Below are 5,840 nucleotides of genomic sequence, written 5' to 3' on the forward strand. Positions count from 1 at the left end.
ATGGCAGAATCTCATTCAAGCATAAATAAACAATTTCAATCATCACCAATAATTTAGAATTAATCTCCAACCTTAAAAACATAAAAATCTTTAATCAATTCTTCAAAATCACCAAACCTTACTTAAACCCTAATCATCAAATCTCAACACACAAACATCTTTACCATGCAATATTTACACCAATTGATAGAGAATTTCATGTATATTAATTTTCTATCTAATAATTTAATCCAAAAACTAATCATATAACTTTAAAAATCAAAATAAAATTCTTACCTTTATAACATTGGTGTATTCGACCTTGGAGAAGATGGAAGCTGAAAATGATTCAATTAGCCTTGACACATGGCTTAATACTAGTATAATTGGATTTTTAATTTAATTATTAAGAAATTTCATTTTTGCCATTAATGAAACTTAAAAATTATCAATTGCAATTATCATATTCTCCATTAAAATATTCCTTGGTTAAAGATGAATCATCTTAGCTTTGACTTTTTACTTTGGCCATATAATTTTCAAAAATTACATTTTAGTCATTAACATTCCTTTGTTCGACAAAATCTGAAAAATTACAATGTCCTAAGCCAAATTTCTCTGATCTAAAATATAAAAATAATATTTCCAACCATCTTTCAAATTTTCGTAAAATTCTGATTCGATCTAATTATTCGATTTCAATACTAAACTTTATCACTTTATAGCTTTTAACACAAATCTCGTCGTACCGAAAAACTTATTCCCAAAAAGAATCTTTGTTTTAAGCCAAACTATTCATTTACGGGTTAAATATATAACTTTTTAAAATTTTATTTTTGATTCCTAAACTTTTCAAAGTTTACACTTTAGTCGCCAAACTTTCAAAACTTACATTTTAGTCACTAGAAAAAATTTTGGGTATTACAAAAACAACGCAGGGGTGGCTCCATTTTTCACCTTGACAGGTTATATTCTTCCATTTCCTAAAGAGAAGCGAGTTTGGCAGCTCGTTTTTCACCTCCGCATATTATTCTCCTTTTTCCTAACAAGAAGCGCAACAGATATCAGGTGGCCAAGAACATTGGGAGACTAAATGCAAACAGATATGCACAAGGATGGTTCTAAACACACTGAGGGAGTTAGAAGCTTTACCATTTTAATAACCAATCTAAGCACCTTCACAGGGCACAGCAAAATTTGCAAACATAGGGTCATTAGACCTTTTAAGCTAACTGAAAATACTAAACCTCCATCCTTTCAAGTTATACAGAATAACAACGCAGGGGTGGCTCCAAATTTTTCACCTTAACAGGTTATATTCTTCCTTTTCCTAAAAAGAAGGGAGATTTGCAGCTTGATTTTCACCTCGGCATGTTATTCTCCTTCTTTCTAACAAGGAGCAACTGATATCAGGAGACCAAAAACAATGGGAGAATAAATGAAAACAGAGAGATTCATAAGGATGGCTCTAAACACAGTGAGAGTTAGAAGCTTTACCATTTTAATAAACAAGTCATGAACTGAACTCTCCAACATACAATGTGCATGCACAACGGGACCCTTGGCTGCAGTCTCATATGTAGTTCCACCCTGACCATCCTGTGATGGTATAGTCAAGTATACTGCTCCCTTAAACATCCATTTACCCCTGTCCTGGCTAAAGAAATCTTCAGAATAGCTCACCACATAACATGCATGCATATTGATCTTCATCTGCAGGAACCATTCCTCATCCCTATCTGCTGTCATTTCAGACTGCTTCACCGATTTAGTGGGTTCAAATGCTAATTGCCCTGGCTTTCCAGCAATCCAGTCATCTGACCGTGCATACCATCCCCTAAGTGCTATATCAGAGCATTTTGGCTCAGCCTTTTTCATGGTTTGCCCCTCTGTCTATTGAGCCGTTCCTGAAGCTTAAGTCGAAGACCGCAAAAGCTGCAACAGTAAGGACGGTTATCCAGCAGTCCACTGATCACAGATGAATGAAATTCTCTGACTACATCAGGTGTGAATTCCAGTCCTATGAGGTTTTCTAATTCTACTGAGGCAGACTGATGTGAGGCAACTGAACTTTTTGTAGCAGGTAGAGCAAATGATACCTCGTCCATGGAGGAGGAATGAGGAGCATCAGATGAACTAGGAATGGAAGGAGCTGGTGCAGGGCTACTGGTAGATATTTCCAAGCTCTTGTTCAGTGGTTCAGATGGTCTCTCCCTTTCTGGGCTCTTCTGCATTGAGTAGGAATCTGAAGAGATGGGACAGACAGGACATCCTTTGATGCAGATATTAGACCTTTTGCAACTAATGAGATCAAAAGGTTGGATACAGGAATTGAAGCCTTGCTTTCAGGATCTGAAGTTTGGAGTTGGGCATTATTAACAACAGATGAAGGTGGTAGTTGTTCTACTTTTCCCTGAAAACTATTTGTAGTAGTTGCTATCGGATCATGGGACGCAGAACTAGACGAAGTGAAAATACCAGGCAGAGACCTGCTTGGAATCTTATTTGGAAGGCTACCAATAAGGGAATTATTGGAGAGGATACCACTCTTCATTACAGCAGCCAATAGACTACTTGTACTAGACGGTTCTGAAGTTTTAATAGCAAGTGGATTGGTCCCTGATGCATTTCCAAATATCGAGGCTGTTCCTACTTCGGAGGTCCGGGACAGAAGTGGCTTCTGAGTCTGACCAGAAGATTCAGCCTGCGCATGGTCTGGTTTTGGTGGTTGTGGAAGAGAATTATCGTGGCTAGATCGAGAAATCAAAGCAGAAGAAACCTGATGAGAGTGTTTAAGAGATCCAACATCCAACTTCCCTGAAAAATGAGATAAGTTTGGAACAGAGGGAGGTAGGGAATGAGTTTGAGGGCCAACAAAATTCTGCAACTGTTGATGGGTATGGCGTGAAGGAAATTAAGGTGAAGGGGAATGCTGGCGCAAAGGAGACTGTTCAGGTGGTGATGCAGTTTCCAAGGACTGAAAACGCTGCTGTCCTAAATGAGATGAACCCCTTTGGGGTCGCTTTTCAATCCTGGCCAGAGAAGAACTTGCAGCAGAAGGCAACCCACCAATAGTGGCAGAATAGCTGGAACTAAAAGCAGGCAATCCATCTGTTTTATGTGACTCCTGAAATGGCCATTCAGATGAAATCTGGCGCCCAAAAGAAGTTTTTTCCTTCTGCTCAGTGGATAATGAATCGCAAGATGTTTCTCTGTCGAACCCGGACCCAACATCATGAATACTTTGTGCTTTGCGGAACGGACTTTCCAAATCCTACCATCGAAATATATATATATATATATATGTCAAACAATGTTCCTCAGCCAAACAACAGTGCCTTTCAACTATGCATTAATTACATCTTCATATGCATATTAATAACTGCAGTAGATCTTAAGTCTTGTACCTTACACAAGCTATAAGCAGTAAAAATGCATATATGGTACCCATAAAAAGAGTATAAACAGACATATTGCAAATGTTTCGGCGTATTAAATTAGAGACAATTCCATAAAGTTTATCTTTTACAAGTTGAGAAAAGATATTTCTTAGAACGTAATCAGTAAAATCATGTAATTAAATTCAAAGCCCTAATCCTGAAGTCTTACCAACTTTTCTGAAGCATCAAGAATCCAATGATCTTTCCTTGAGTTATTAGAGATGTTGGTCGCATTATGTTGAGACAATCTAGAGTGCATCTCCCACATAAATTCTTCTTCCTCAGAATTTTTCCAGCAGCTGGGCATCGCATTACTGCTTTTACCAGCAATGTTCTGTCTTGCCAATAAACGAGGATCAGCATTAACTGATTTGAATGCCAAGTAATTTTGAGATCCAGGTTTAATATTGAAACCATTCCTCTGGCTGGAAATAGCCTCAGTAACACTGGCTCTTCCAACACCCACACCATTAGTCTGTGAAAGATAAGAGCCATAATCATAAGTACCAAATGTAACACCAATGATCTTATCACAAACAGCATAGTTAAATGCATCTCTATAAGAACACCTAATGTTCTGACAACTTCAAAATAAAAGCAGAAAGTGAAAGTAAAAACAGATTAAAACAAACTTTAAAACACCTCGCATACATTCATTTTAACAGAAGGATTTCCATATGGCCGTCCAGCTGTAATGGCTTCTCTATCCGGCCTCTTATAATCCTCCTTTGAGTTGGCCAAAGTCCTAGTCATATCATTGACCATACCTTTTGCCTTCATCACATAAAAGCAAATCGATAGAAAATCCCATAGAATACAAGCATTAAATCTATCACATAGCGCAGAGTGAAATTAAGGAAATTGAAATCATGACAAGGACCAAAAGAATTGGCAATGGTGGCATTGACATGATTCCACAAAGGACTAGAAAGGAATGATATAGAGGGAATCTCAAAATTTTGGATATGAATCTTTAACAAACAAAGTGAAGAAAATATGAGAGTAAAAGCATTTAAAGTGCTAACTTTATAAACATAAGCAATCCTCCAACCTCCATAAATACTTCAGAAATATACTGAAAAACACTTGAATGAATCTTTAAATAGAACTTGAATAAAAAGGATGCCAAAATAGAGAACAAGATGAATGTAGAATTTACCCTGCTAGACTGTTGAAGTCGCTGCCTTTCTAGATTCTTTGGATTTACATGAATGCTATGTGGTTGACGCTGTGAAAGTGGATCGGGTCTTGATGTTGTCGTTCCTGAAGATGAACCATTTATCATGGGAGCAAAGCCAAGTTCCTTTTCAATCTCCTGGAGGGTCGGAGGAGGGAATACCCCTTTCCATGTTCCAAAAGGATGCCACATACTCTGACGCACAGGAGGATCAACTTGTCTATATGCTTTGCAGAACACCTAAATCCAGCAGTCAAACTAATAAGGATTATACACTTGAAACACGAGTATCAACTTCATTCCATACAAACACAAAAAGTTACATACAAAGAAGATTTCAGAATTTTGAAGAGTTTAAGATCCTGCGCACATAAAAGTGGCAACTGAATGGGTACATTTATTAAAGGATGTAGTTTTTTCATTTACAAGATAGTCTTCTGCTGTTTTTTAAACAATAATCAATCAAACATAAGCCTACTACGAGAAATTTTCAGATGTCCCATTCAGTAATGATGGAGTCAAAAGAAAAATAACGAAACCTAATCTGGAAGCAAAATTTTTAATGTAATCTCTCCCAATATTCTTTACAATACTGTCCAAAAGATAGAGCGATGGCAGCTTTTGGAACCAAAAGCTTTATTGAACTAAGTATTCTTCAAAATACTAACCGCATCCATAATACCAGCAAAGCTTCAATGAAAATGAAAATGAGATGAGGGAGGAATGAGGACTACAAGCAAAAAATAAATAAATAACTAAAATGAACCAAAAGCGTTATTTTCCTAGTAATGAAGAAAACTACAAAAGGAGATGGAAGTCTCAGCAATAAAGATTTTTGCAACAGTAACAAAAGTCTTTGAATCCCTGCTACCAAATGTAGTGAGCCTTTTAACTTCATCGAGTGTGCATTTCAATTTCAATGAAATCTGAGTCTATGCTTCACTTTCTTCCCCCTGTTTTTTTCTTTCTATCTGATTGCAACTTTCAGAAAAATAGCTCTATCACAAAATATAATTCCGTTGAAGTTCAAGTAATCACATCTGAGGCACCAGTTTAAAGTAGATTTGGAAAGATGATCTTTACCATCTGCCAGTCATGAGCTCAAGAGGGCAGGAAGTAATAGCAAACTCAACTTAAGCACTTACCAGGCCTTAGCAGGTCTAGTTCTATTCCCACATCTCAACATCCAAATGCCATTCTAGTAATATAACAAAAATTGCTAGTAAGAGATGATACATGTAAAT

At 36.9% G+C, this 5,840-nt stretch overlaps 1 pseudogene; it reads right to left on the bottom strand.

Annotated features, from left to right (window-relative positions):
* Positions 1-1,149: 1,149 nt before the first annotated feature.
* On the bottom strand, positions 1,150-5,224 carry LOC120200852 (annotated as a pseudogene).
* Positions 5,225-5,840: the final 616 nt, after the last annotated feature.

The sequence above is a fragment of the Hibiscus syriacus genome, unplaced genomic scaffold (assembly GCF_006381635.1).
Source record: "Hibiscus syriacus cultivar Baekdansim isolate YM2019G1 unplaced genomic scaffold, ASM638163v2 tig00006570_pilon, whole genome shotgun sequence".
NCBI classification, from domain to species: Eukaryota; Viridiplantae; Streptophyta; class Magnoliopsida; order Malvales; family Malvaceae; genus Hibiscus; species Hibiscus syriacus.